Genomic DNA, 14,133 nt, shown 5'->3' with positions numbered 1-14,133 from the left:
TAATCAGCGATGTACGTCAAGGTTCACCATGGGTCTTCACTGCAGCATTATTTCTGATACTGAAAAACTGGGGCTGACCTGGGTGATCCGGAAGATCTGAGGGGAGCAGGGCATACACATGTGTGTGGGGCTGGGCCACAGTCTGACCACACAGCCCTCAGTGAGGCCCAGGGGAGGGACATCCCACCCTGGGATGGGAAGGTGAGCCCCAGGTGGCAGGTGGCTTTTGTTTTCTTCTTTGTGCTTCTCCACTCTCTGCAGTTTTTATGCAATGAGCATGTATGACTTTTGTGATCAGATTTTAAAAATCTAGCTGTTGTTCAGTCTCTCAAGTCGTGTCTGACTCTTTGCGACCCTATGAACTGCAACACTCCAGGCTTCTCTGTCCTTCACCATCTCCCAGAGCTTGCTCAAACTCATGTCCATCAAGTCGGTGATGCCATCCAACCATCTTGTCCTCTGTCATCCCCTTCTCCTCCTGCCTTCAATCTTTCCCAGCATCAAGGGCTTTGGCTCTTCGTATCAGGTGGCCAAAGTATTGGAGCTTCAGCTTCAGCATTAGTCCGTTCAATGAATATTCAGGACTGATTTCCCTTAGGATGGACTGGTTGGATCTCCTTGCTGTCCAAGGGACTCTCAAGAGTCTTCTCCAATGCCACAGGTCAAAAGCATCAATTCTTCAGCGCTCAGCCTTCTTTATGGTCCAACTCTCACATTCATACGTGACTACTGGAAAAACCATAGCTTTGACTATACACACCTTTGGTGGCAAGGTAATGTTTCTGCTTTTTAATACACTGTCTAGGTTTGTCATAGCTTTTCTTCCAAGGAGCAAGCATCTTTTAATTTCATGGCTGCAGTCACCATCTGCAGTGATTTTGGAGCCCAAGAAAATAAAAACTTAGTAAATGATGCTTATATTTTAAAATGGAGCTATTTCAACCCCAGCACAAACATTTTGATACAGAAAAGAAACAGGAAAATATTAAAATTATGTGTTCTGGATGGTGTATCTACAGGGTGTTTGTAATTGTCGCTAACTCTTCAATTTTTCAAAATGACAGAAGCAAATAAAAATGAGACAATGGCCTTCTTCTCTTAATTAAAGCTAGCGGTTCACGGAAGTCTCATGTGGAGAATAAAGAAGTCAGTTATCAAGTCAGTTGGAAGGCTGCTACACTGGCGCTCAGAACACCGCCAGGTGGTATCCAGCAGCAGTGACCTGACCCCAGTGCCAGGGCTGGGAGGTGGCGAGGTATGCTGGCTCCATGTGGAGACGGGTGATCCGTGGCACAGTGGGACAGGTGGCTGGAGCTGGGGAGACAGGGAACCTGTCACATCAGCCTGCAGGGAAGAAAGCTGGGGGGATGTTTAGCTGTGGTCACCCGGGGGTGTCTGTGAAGCAGAGGCTGAGAAGGGCCCCTCCTGCTCACCCTTGAGCCTCACAACAGTGACTTTCAAATGGGTAAATATGGCCCAGGTGGCCTCCACAGAGGCTGCACTAACTTATTCTCCAGCCAAATGTGTGGGAACAGGGGTCACCCCTTCAGAACAGCTTCATGTGCTCTTGAAGCCACTCATCTTCCAGTCGTTCAACAGAGCTAAAACCTCCAAGGTCATGGTGGTGGTTTAGTTGCTCAGTCATGCCCGACTCTTGCGACCCCATGGACTATAGCCTGCCAGGCTCTTCTGTCCATGGTCACAGACGTGTCCAAGGTAATGGGGAGCAGCAAAAAGCATCAGGTCAGGGCAGAGGACTGTGTCCTGAGCAGGTCCAGGTCCAGACAGACCAGCAGCCTCAGGAAGAGCCCTGCCTCCTAACCACAGGTGCGCTTTGTTACGGGCTGCCCTCACCCACTGTGGTACAGACTGGAGCGATGCTGCCACCAAGTAAGTGCAACATGGCCATGAATTTTCCCTGTCTCAGTCAACCGACATCATGAGACCACTGTCACGGTGTGCAACAAGAAAGGATCCCAGCCAAGAGCACGGAAACCTGAACTGTGGTGAGCCAGACACCTGCTCCTGGGAAGGCCACCCTGCGTTCAGATTCCGCCAGGTGGCTGGAGCCCAGCAGAGATGCGGCAGAGGCCACTTGGTGCTCTGACCATCAGGTTCTTGGGTCAGAGCACTGAGGCACACGGCCCTCTTAGGACACGAGCCTGACACCTGGAAGATGATAACATCTTTCATGTCCTAATCCGGGTGCACAGATTTTAGTCAAAACAGACCCAGACTGAAACATTCACTGGTCCTTTTGAGTTTTCCTCACCTGTCTGAGCCTTCAGTTCCTGTGAGAACCGACAGAGGGGGGAGGCAAGTGGACCAGCCATGTTCAGCACCTTGCTCACCACGGAGCCGTGTGACAAAAATTACACGATAAGAATGATACTTGCATTCAAATGAAGGCGGCTGGTTTCGAAATGAGTAAAATGGCACCTGATGGGTCAGCACCACCTTCCCCCCACCCTCCTGCCTGCTGTCTTGAGGCCTGGGTGGAAGTGTGGGGCAGGAGAGGGGACCACACTCTCCCTCTGGGGTGGAACACTTGTTTCAGCACGCCACCTGCGGTTTGGGAGCTGTTTTCAAAGTTACATTTTTAAGTAACAGACATTCACACTGTATTAAAAAAAAAAAAAAAAGGAAGAAAACAAATGCTAAACTCATATCCATATTTGGACATAAAATACCATTTTAAAGATGCCAGCTGGAGGGAAGAAGCTTATGACCCCTGGCCCGTGGTTTAATTTGTCTGCCTTGAAGAGTGGATCTTCTGCATGCTGCCCGGGCCCAGCAGGGGCTGAGAAAAGGTCGTTAGACTTGCTGGTCTGTCAAGTTTCACATCAGAACCGCCAGGGGCCCTCGGAAGCCAACTGTGGACCTGTGTGCTCCTGGGCTCAGCACCGGTGCTCCCTACCCACAAATGTCCCTGCCTAGGCCTCCAGACAAACATCGCCCTTTCCCCGGGCTGGAAAGCTACAGACTTCCCAAACACGTGATTCCTCTTTCCACCTCTACGTTGTCATCCTTCCCCTTTTCGGTAAACTCCTAATCATCCTTCAGAGTCCCCCTCACTACCACCTCCTCTTTAGTGTAAAAGACTGTGGGGCGGGGTGCTTCGAGGAGGATTCCAGCGGCCAAAGAAGAAGGAAATGGATCTACTTCCGTCACAACAGATCAAGTTCCCCTCCAACCCTGGCTGAACTTGAACTCGACTCCCTTCCACACCAAAGGGGCCTGGACGTCGCCTCAGCGCCGAGAACGCCAGGCAGGGTCCCCACGTGACGCAGCCCTTGCGTGGGAGGGGGCGGGGCGGGACGGGATGCGGTGGGCGGGGTGAGGGGGGTGAAGGGTGAGGGGTGAGGGGGCGGGCTCTACCTCCGCAGGCCGGGATCGCGCACCTCCTCCTAGCCGGGTCAAAACCGGAACAGGAACCGCGGTACTCGCGCACCGCTCGTCCTGCACCCAAGCGCATTCCCCCGGTGCGACGGGGCGCGGCGGCGAGGGTTCCGGGCGCGAACGTTCCCCTCAGGGGGTCGGCGCCGCTCCCGGCCTCAAAGCGGGCTGGGAATCAGGCGCCGCAGGTGTGCTAAGTCCCTGTGGGGCGGAGCTGGGCACGAAGTCCACTTGACCGAAACGTGAGACTTCTCCTAAGTAACAAATCAATAAACACGCACTCTGTGGGGCTGCAGACACACGGTTAGAGCCAGCGCGCTTCCCGGCCTCCTTCCCGGGCGCCGCGGGTCGGGGCGGGCCGATTCAGGGCTGGGCCGCTGCACCCTCGGGGTCGTGAATCGCCGGGGGGCTGAAGACGGGAGCCTGAGGGAAGAGAGGCTGGGAATCTCCCAGGAGCAGCAGAACGACTGCGATGGAGGGGAAAAATGACAAGATCCCCGGGCCTCCGAGCGGTCCAGTAAGAAAAGTGTAATAGTTTCAGGAAGGGACCGCAGACAAGACAAAGGAGGAATCACCGAAGAAATTCAAGAAAATCAGCAGAACCTCCTGGTGGGAATGAGTGGCAATAGACCCACAGCCCTTGGGCGAACAACGGGGCTGTTTCCGAGCCTGGGGGTGGGGACGATCCTAACCGCCCACTTGACCTGATAGCCACGTGGACGTGGCCCCACCTGAACTTGGGATCTTCCTTGCTATGACCTGAATGTCTGTGCCCGAACAAATTCGTGTGTTGAAGCTCGGACCCCTCAATGTGATGGTGTCAGGAAGTGGGGACCTTCAGGGAAGTGATTAGGTCATTAGGGCAGGGGCTCCATGAATGGGATCAGTGTTCCTAGAAAAGAGACCCCACAGGGCTACCTCACCTCTTCTCCAGGTGAGGGCACAGTGAGAGGACCTGTTCCATGAACCTGGAAGGGGCTCTCACCAGACACAGAGTCTGCTGGCACCTTGACCTTGGACTTCTGGCATCCATAACTGGAATAACTATCCCCCTTCCCTGCCCCACCCCCTAGCCTGCGGTATCTGTTATAACAGTGTGGATGGACTAGAACTTGCGCCTCAACATTCAGAAGATGAAGATCATGGCATCTGGTCCCATCACTTCATGGGAAATAGATGGGGAAACAGTGTCAGACTTTATTTTTGGGGGCTCCAAAATCACTGCAGATGGTGACTGCAGCCATGAAATTAAAAGACGCTTACTCCTTGGAAGAAAAGTTGTGACCAACCTAGATAGCATACTCAAAAGCAGAGACATTACTTTGCCAACAAAGGTCCGTCTAGTCAAGGCTATGGTTTTTCAAGTGGTCATGTATGGATGTGAGAGTTGGACTGTGAAGAAAGCTGAGCGCCGAAGAATTGATGCTTTTGAACTGTGGTTTTGGAGAAGACTCTTGAGAGTCCCTTGGACTGCAAGGAGATCCAACCAGTCCATTCTGAAGGAGATCAGCCCTGGGATTTCTTTGGAAGGAATGATGCTAAAGCTGAAACTCTGGTACTTTGGCCACCTCATGCGAAGAGTTGACTCTGGAAAAGACTGTGATGCTGGGAGGGATTGGGGGCAGGAGGAGAAGGGGACGACAGAGGATGAGATGTCTGGATGGCATCACTGACTCAATGGACATGAGTCTGAGTGAACTCCGGGAGTTGGTGATGGACAGGGAGGCCTGGCGTGCTGCGATTCATGGGGTTGCAAAGAGTCGGACACGACTGAGCGACTGAACTGACTGACTGACTGAGGATGTTAATCATTGATAGTGTTGCATCCATCATTTGTGGGGTCAGGCACACTCCTCTCCTCTCCTTCCTTCCCGCCTCACATGCAGTTCTGCTGGTTTCTCCTTCAGCATCTTTCAGAGTCCAGCCACTTCCACCACGACCAGCACTGCAACCACAGAGGAGGAGGGAGCCTGGTCCTTTACCCCAATTACTAAAGTAGCCTCCTCCTGGCTTCCCTGCTTGCACACCCAACCCCCTCAGTCTGTTCCCAGCACAGCAACTGGAGTGGTCCAGGGACCACTTGAGTCAGATCCTAGCATCCTGGACTCTGGGTCTCCCACCAGACAGACAGGACCAGTCATCCAAAGGAAGGTGAAGCTGGGGCAATAATGGGTGCATTTGCTCTACTGAGAGAAGATCTGAAGCATCGAGGGAGAGTTTGGGGGTAGAAGAAGGATAAATATGTAGAAAACTGGTCAAGAGGAAATAGGTGATAATTAAATACTGGGAAAACAGCAGTAAAGGCAAAGTATCCTGTGGCTCTAGGAGGCTTGGTTCAGACAGCATTTGCAGAACTGCAATAAAGACTGAGCACTGAAAAATTGATGCTTTCAAACTGTGGTGCTGGAGAAGACTCTTGAGAGTCCCTTGGACAGCAAGGAGATCAAACCAGTCAACCCTAAAGGAAATCAATCCTGAATATTCACTGGAAGGACTGATGCTGAAGCTGAAGCTCCAACACTTTGGCCACCTGATAAGAAGTGCTGACTCATTGGAAAAGACGGTGATGCTGGGAAAGATTGAAGGCAGGAGGAGAAGGTGTGACGGAGAATGAGATGGTTGGATGGCATCATTAACTCACTGGACGAGTTAGAGCAGTCTACAGAAAATGGTGAAGGACAGGGAAGCCTGGCATGCTGCAGTCCATGGGGTCGCAAAGAGTCAGACATGACTGAGCAACTGAATGACAACAAATAATGCAAACATTGACACTGATCTATCTGAGTTTAGGCAGTTCCCCCCCAGCCTGCCTTGGAGGGATGGGGACACAGGAAGGGTGTGGGATGGAGGGACAGAGTGAAGCCAGGTGTCCATCGCAGAAGCAAACTGTAACAGGGCGACCTTGGAGACTCTCTGGACACATGGTGGTAAATATCAAGGAATCAGCCAAAAGTCGTGCCTCTGGTGATTGGGAAGGGAAGGGTGGTTTCTTCAACTGTGTGGATGAATAGCTGCGTATGCCTGCGATAAAGATAAAAGTTCAACTAGACTATAAAGTAACTTTTAAATGGGGAGGGGACAGGGAAACGCTTCAAGAATGCCCACAAGAACATGGCTCCTCTCCGTCTCCAGGCAGCCTCTGCCCATCATTGAGTCTCCGTGGCTGCACTCTCACTTCCAGTCCTCAAAACACTTCTAGGATTCCCAGGGTTTTCCTTCCACCAGGCACACAATGGGAAAAGGAGCCTAATCAGCAGCCATCACAAATTCTTATTATCACGCCACCAACTTCAGCTAAGCAACACAGGACCCCTCGGCCTCCCACAGCTCACGACAGGCCAGTGGGTGGTTGTGCTGGTGCCGCTGTGTCTGCAGGTACGGTCTGGCTACTGAGGATGTAAACAGAGCCCTTGCCCTCCTGTCACTTAACATGATCACGCGGAGAAGAAAAGGGAATAATTAGACAAACAAGTCGTACGCCATTTATGTTATAGAGTGAATCTCCTCCACCCAATTCACATGTTGAAACCCCACAGTGCTAAAGTGACAGTGCTAAGAAGCTGGGTCTTTGGGAGATGGGGTTATTTGAGGTATGAGGGTGGAGCCCGCAGGATGGGATTGGTCACAAGAGAGCCTGCTTCCCTCTGCTGTCCAGCCGGTGAGGACACAGTGAGAAGATGCCATGAAATGAGTTCTCATCAGGCACAGGGTCTCACATGTCCAGCCTCCAGAAGTGTGAGAGACAGGCCGTCCGAGCCAAGACAGACAGTGACCTGGACCAAAATCAAGTCAGGCAAGGCCATGGGGGCTTGCAGACATGGAGGTCCCAGGGTCCTGGGAGGGGTACACCACCAGGCGGGGGCTCTGAGGGCATGTGACACCAGGACTGCGTCATCCCTAGTTTACAAATGAGGAAACTGAGGCTCCCAGTATCCACACTCCCTCTGACAAAGTGACAGAGCTCTGCTCCCTGTCTTGGGCGTCTAGTCTCTCTGTGGCTGTGAGATTCTTGAGTGAATGAACGGGTGTGTGTTGCTGTGCTTAAAACCAAAGTCTTCCCCACACAGCGCAAGACAGCTCCTTCCATCAAGAATGAGTGGTCTCCACAGCTGTGTCCTCAAAAGGTGTTGCTTCCACAACCAGGAAACAAGCTAAGTACTGCCTGGGGCATGCTGAGTCAGGAGAGAGGAAAACAGCAAGACGACAGGGCCACGCAAACTACAGTAGCGAAGCCACAGAGAAATGCTAGACTTGCTCACAGCCATCGCTGGCTGAATACCATTAGCATAAAATAACTCCTAGCTACTAACACTTAAAAACTGGAACACAAAACCATGTGCACTAGGTGTTTCACTGAGCACGCGGACACGCCCTGAAGGATGGGGTGGCTGGAAAGAGGAAGAGACAGGCTGCTGGGATCTTGGCCACTATGATCTCCCCATGGCCACCTACATGGTCAGGAGGGGGCCATCCCTGTGTGTACAGTGCTGGGGGCAGCCTTGCATGGCAGCCCCTTGGAGCTGGGAGGCCACAGAAGATGAGCGCCTCCCTGCTCCTGGGGCATCTGGAGGAGTCCAGCTGTTCTGGACCTGAGCTGGTCTTGGATCTGACCCTGGGAGGAGAAGTGCCCGGGGAAAGGATTGGTGGGGGGCAGCCTCGGCAGGGCTGTGGGGCACTGGCCACTCAGTCCGCACCTGCCTCCAACTGAGAGCCCTAAGGACGTGTGGCAGTGCTGCTGGCGTGCACACTCTGGTCTATGAAAACAGGTCATGGCAGCTCCCACCTCCGTTCCTGGTTCAATCCTGCTGGGAGGATCCAGGACCCAGGACACTTAAAGCTGTTCATCAGTGCTAACTGTGGACACTCTCTGCTACTGGCGTCACCAGCATCTTTATTGCCCGCCCCTCAACAGAGACCTCGAGCAGGTCCTCAGTCAGTGGGAGTGGAATGAATGGGATGCTTCCACAGAGGGCAACTGAGACTGGAGCCTCCCCACCTGACAGCTTGCCCTGAGGCCCCCTCCATTCTTGACCTCCAGCTTTCCCCTGGGGAAACCCTTCCAGCTGGAGCACCTGGGGGCCCAGGAGACCAGGCAGCAGGCTTTTCCTCCACTGGTTCTGTTCACACCTCCAGCTTAATGAGCCCAAACTGCTGGGGGTGTCTGGGTCACACCTTTTCACTTGATTAAAGCAAAACACAGATGTGCTGGCAGCAGCGTTCTCGGGAGGGGAACATTTGCAGATTGTGAGCATGGAGCCTCCCTCTGAAGAGGGATGGCTGTCATGTGGGGAACAGGTTTGAGGGCGCCAAGTGGGCCCTGGACACACAGAGGACAGACCGGTCAGCAGTTGGGGTTAAAGTCAGGCAAGGCCTGGGTTTCCACCCTGTCTGTGGCCACCAGCCTCCAAGACGGGAGGTCCAGTCCCACTGGACTCACCTCCTGGTGTCCCTGCCATGTACAGTCTGTCCCAGCTGAAGACGGCTGACCTGGGCAGGAATGTGAGTGGCTCCGGGCACATCCATGATGCCCTGAACTTCCTCCTGACTCTCAGATTGCTTATCTGGGGGAGCCACGTAGTGAGGGTGCTCAGGCAGCCTGAGGGAGAATCCACATGGGAGGAACTGAGGCCCCACCCACAGCCAGGGGTAGAGCTTCCCAGGAATCGGGCCTCCAGCCCTGGTCAAGCCTCCAGGTGAGACACAGCCTCACTCAAGGCCAAGCCACTTCTGGGCTCTGGACCCACAGAAACAGTGAGATGATAAGTGTGTGCCATGGCGGCTGCTAAGTGTGGGGTGATTTGAACATAGTAACAGAAAGCCACTACCCTGCTTCCACTAATTATAGTGATAGCGCGTAAATTAATCTGAGTCTCAGCTTCTCACTCGAGAATAAGAAGGTGGAGTCTGGGCAGCTGCAGGGACGGAGGTGGCAGTGGCAGCAAGGTGAGTGTTGCTAGGAGTCTGTGGAGGATGGAGCAGGAAGAGTGAGGCGGAGGGCAGTAGTAAACCAGACAATGCACCCGGACTCCTCCATGGGTCTTTCTACATCAGTCACAAGCTCAGAGTTACCCCCGAGGCCAGCAGCTGAGGGATTCGTCCAGTGTCCCCAGGTCCAGCAAGATGTTGGGTTTCCCAGGGCAGAGCCATGGGGATGAGAAGCTGAGTGGTCACTTGGGCTCCAGGGTCACCCCAGCTCCTCAGAGCAGTTTATTGTTGGGAAAACCATGTCCTGGCAAGGTTCCAGACCAGTCCAGGGCCCAGCTCTGCCGTAGTCTGGACCCAGCAGGTGGCTCTGGACCCGGGTCCTGCCCGGCTCACGTCCATGTCATAAGACAGGACGGGCCTGGAGCAGGAGGTCCGCTGAGTGCAGATCACAGCCTTAGCCCAGCAGGCCCCACCCCTCCCACGAGGTCCCTCCCCTCCGATGAGGACCTTCCCCCACGAGGCCCCTCCCCTCCCACCGGGCCCGGCCCCGCCCGACCCTTCAGCAAGCACGGGCTCTGAGCTGCTGCGGACATGCCGCACCTGCTGGGGCCTGGCCTCAAGTTCCCCATCCTGGGGCCTGGACTCAGCCTCCGCTCCTGGTCTTCTCTGCTCTTCTCTGTCGGAATGATATTTGAATTCAGGTCACTTTGGGCTCAACGCCCCATTTCCAGACCCAGGGCAGAGTCTTCAGAACACAGGGGCCATGCTCCACCCAGGCATCGCCCTGGGTGGCCTTAGAGGAGCCAGGTGGCCCCGGGCCCACGCTCAACACTTGCCCAGCTCCTGCCAAGCAGGTCTGGGTTGTTCTAGTGGCTGGAAGCAGTGGGCAGAGGCGGGAGGACCTCCCTGCCCAGGACCACTGGCCAGGGGTGAGCATTGGAGACCCCACAGCCTGCTTGCCCCTGCCCCAGCTCCACGCGGTTCCTAGAAACACTTCTCCATCCTTGTGCTTTTCATTTAAATGTTCCCAGGACACGTGTGCACCGGTGGGAGGGGCGTCTGATGACAGCTGAGTGCCCTGGGCCCCTCGCCCCAGGTCGTTCCAGAGTGGGCTGCAGGCGAGCCAGCCTGCAGCACAGCCGTCCTGTCCTCACTCCCCTGCCTGCCGTGCCACCGCCCCTTGGTGCCTCTGTCCCCCGCCCGGAGGGCCAGATGCTGGACCAGACGGTTCCTGTGCAGGACCCCGTCCTGTCTCAGACGGGAGCTGCTCCCTGGGTACCTGGGCTCGGGAGAGGCCATGGGTCAGACTGACTCTTGGCATAGGAGGCTGTCATCTGACGGTCCAGAGCACTATGGACTGGGCCCTTAGGGCCCTGCAGAAACAAGGCAGGGTGATACTGATGGTGAGCGTGGCAGTGATGACACGAGTAACTCACCAAGCTCAGCACAGGCCACAAAACTGCCCAGTGCAGATCAGCCCAGGAAGCAGAGCAGGGATTGGGGGGCCACACATGGTGAGTGACAGGCAGCGGAGACTGTCCTCCTTATGGAGGTATGGAGAGACACACCACTGCATTAGACCACAGACAGGCCCCATGGGGTGAGGGAAGGGGGTGCCGAACAGAAATAGCTGCAGCTGGGGCCCCAACAGAAGGGAAAGCAGCCTCAGGAACTGTGAGGGGCAGCAGAGGAGAGACACAGGCATGGAGGTCTGGGTTCCATCACTTACCACCGAGCCTCCCTGAGCCTCAATGTGCTCATCTGTAAAATGGGTTGAGCAGAGGCACTGACCTCCAGAGGGGTGGGGGATTGAATAAGAACATCAAGGAGGCAAGCTTGGTCGACAGACACAGCTTCTGTCTTTCCTTCTGTCTCTCGAGTAGAGTCCCACTGGAAAAGAGGAACTCAGGAAGGAGCCCGAGGGCCCGGCCTCCCAGCCAACACAGGTGTCCCACCCCTGTCCCACTGATCTTCGGGACAAGAAGGTGATGGGGTGGCCATGGGTGCAAGCAGCCAAAAGCCTGACTAACCGGCCTAAGAACTAAGAGTTGGGAACCTGTTCTGCCCCTCACCCAGAGCAGCTGACCTCCCCAGAGTGCTCCCTGGCAGAAGTAGAGATGGAAACCCCCAATGGACACCCCAGGCCTTGCTGCCAAACAGTCCTACCAACAGCCAGTTAGGCCAGCGGCCACACTGCCACCTGAGCCAGGGTGGTCACTCCAGGGGGCAGATCTGGGCCAGGTTGCTGAGGGAGAACGAGACAGCCAGTGGTGGTTGCTGAATGCGGGTGTATATCCAGGAAAAGGAACTGAGGTGGGGGGCGAGGAGTCCAGGTTTCTTCCCAAGTCTGGAGTTTTCTGGCTGTGTCCTGAGGTGTGGCCAAGGGAACAGTGAGACACAGGGAGGAGGTGGGTAGCCTGGGCTCTGGAGGCAGGGGATCCGAGGCCTGAGCCTGCTGGTGATGCCCCCTCGGGGGCCCACTGTCCCTGCCTGAGTCCAGTAACTTCCAGCGCATCTGGCACCAGGTGTGGCCCAGATCAGGTCTGAAGGCAAGACTCCAGGTGGGTGGGAGGGTTGAGGCAGAGAGGCCCTAAACCCCAAACCAGGTTCCCTCCTGGTCAGTGGGATGAGTGACTCGGGGGGCTGCAGCTCCCTGGAGTGGGACTCCCTCTGTGAGGGCCCATTAGAGAGCCCCGCCCATACCGGGCAGACCCTCCCACCTAGCCCCTATATGCATCCTTCAAAACACAGCTCAAACCTTATCTCCTGCACAACCCTGGCCCCTCGACGGGGTTCTCACTCTCAACTCCAGGCTCAGCCCTATGCTGTTCTCACTGGGTACCTTTGTGGGAGGCAGGATAGCTTCACCGGGGAGCTCCTGACACAGACTACAAATTCTGTTGCTCTGAATCCCTGCTCTGTCACTTCCTGGCTGTGTAGCTTTAAGCAGGTGATTTACTCCCCCTCTTTATGCCTCCCTGTCCTCACCTGTAAACTGGAGATGATCATTGGTTAGTTGTGAGAATTAAAGGAGTTAACACGTATAAATTGCTAAGAACAGTGACAGGTGTGGAGTAAATGCTATGGAAGAATTACATGGGCTTCCCAGGTGGCACTAATGGTAAAGAACCCGCTTGCCAATGCAGGAGACATAAGAGATGCAGGTTTCATCCCAGGGTCAGGAAGATCCCCTGCAGGAGGGCATGGCAACCCACTCCAGTATTCTTGCCTGGAGAATCCCATGGACAGAGGAGCCTGGCGGGCTATAGTGCATAGGGTTACAAAGAGTCAGACACGACTGAAGGACTTAGCACACACACACGTGTTACATATCACGACCACGACCATCATCACTGCCGTCACCATCATCATCCTGGTTGAATCCCTAGCTCCCTTCTCTGTTGGCTGCATGGCTTCATGAACTGTGAACTGCTGAGCCTCTGCGCTGTCCCCTTTCCTGTAAGTGGCAGTAACAGTGCCTCTGTTCTTAGGTAGCTGTGAGGATCAAAGCCTCTGGCCTCTGCGGATGACACCACAGTACATATCAGGTGGCTGACTTCTTGTCTGATCTTCCCAAGAATCCAGGAGGGTGAAAGTACTCCCGTCTGTTTTACCAATGGGGAAACTGAGGACTAGGGAAGGCAGGGATCTGCTAAGGCCTTGGAGCTGGTGGGTGATGGACCTGGAAAACCACCCTGGGACTGGCCAGGGCTGGACTCTGTTCATATGCTTTCCTAACCGTCTTTTCATCGCTCTGTCTCAGTTCTGAGTGCATGTCAGTGATGCCAGGCACTGGCTGATGAGGGTTCTGATGGGTTGGTCTGGCTGAGCCTGGGCATTGGGACTTAAGTGTTCCAGCTGAGAGCCCTGCACAACCTCAGTGTTGGGACTGGGCCAACCCCCTGCCCCCGAGTCTCCCATGGTACCTGGGACTCGGTGATCACCCCTCATTGGTCAGCACATTGGGCTGCGTAAGTGGCAGGCAGTTCCTGCATGGGAGGGGACCTGGCAGCCCCAGTAGAGGACAGAACAGGTAAGGGCTGCAGCTGCCCACTAAAGGTTGGCCTGCAGCCCTGGGCATCACGATCGGGGCAGGGCTGCCACAGAGAGGCCCGGCCACTCTGAGCAACACACTCTTCAGACAAGAGCCACAGTGATGGGGCAGGGCTAGGTGGCAGCCTGCCACACATCTGCCTGGGCACACAGGGCCCCTGCCACAGCAGCAAGACCAGGCCCCTGCACTGGAGGTGCACACCAGATGACAGAAAGCCTCCACGGCAGCTAGAGTCCAGAGCCTGGGCACCGCTTTGGCACCATTCACATGACCTGGTCAGCACCCCCAGTTCCCTAGAGGCCATCCCCTGCCCACTCCTCATCTTGCTTTAGCTGCAAGGCTCACAGGAGATACTTACTCCTAAAAAAAACCCAAGCAAAATGCCTCTTGAATGAGCCTCCCCTGGGCCAGCCTTTCACATGTGTGATCTACTCATTCGCTCTGAGCATACTGCCCATTTTACAGGTGGGGACACTGAAGCTCAGAGAGGCCCAGCAGCTTGCCAGGGCCACACAGCAGGCCCCCTGCAGAGTGGGATCCAAGCTCTGACCCCCAGAACAGTGGCCCACAGCTGCACAGCTGGTATTTGCTGCTGGCAGTGATGAGGCGGGTGGGGTGTGCCCACATCCCCACGCAGTGGAAGGAGGGCCTGCAAGGCACGGGGCGGGGGCCTGAACCGCAGACCTGGCCACACTCGCTGCCTGGCCAGCACACAGTGACATCTGGGAAGTTTGGTCTCTTTGGTAGGGTGTGCCCTC

At 55.1% G+C, this 14,133-nt stretch overlaps 1 protein-coding gene across 1 annotated transcript in view; it reads right to left on the bottom strand.

Moving 5' to 3' along the window:
• The window catches only part of ACSF3 (acyl-CoA synthetase family member 3), a 44,491-nt gene extending 41,027 nt beyond the window's left edge, over nucleotides 1-3,464 (bottom strand). The window contains exon 1 of the mRNA XM_061387020.1: nucleotides 3,379-3,464. The gene's annotated coding sequence lies outside the window, so the exon portion shown is untranslated. The remainder of the gene's footprint in view (nucleotides 1-3,378) is intronic.
• Nucleotides 3,465-14,133: the final 10,669 nt, after the last annotated feature.

This window comes from Bos javanicus, chromosome 18 (assembly GCF_032452875.1).
Source record: "Bos javanicus breed banteng chromosome 18, ARS-OSU_banteng_1.0, whole genome shotgun sequence".
Lineage (NCBI taxonomy): Eukaryota > Metazoa > Chordata > Mammalia > Artiodactyla > Bovidae > Bos > Bos javanicus.
The sequence above is the reverse complement of the archived record's forward strand: the minus strand, read 5'-3'. Positions and strand labels throughout refer to the sequence as shown.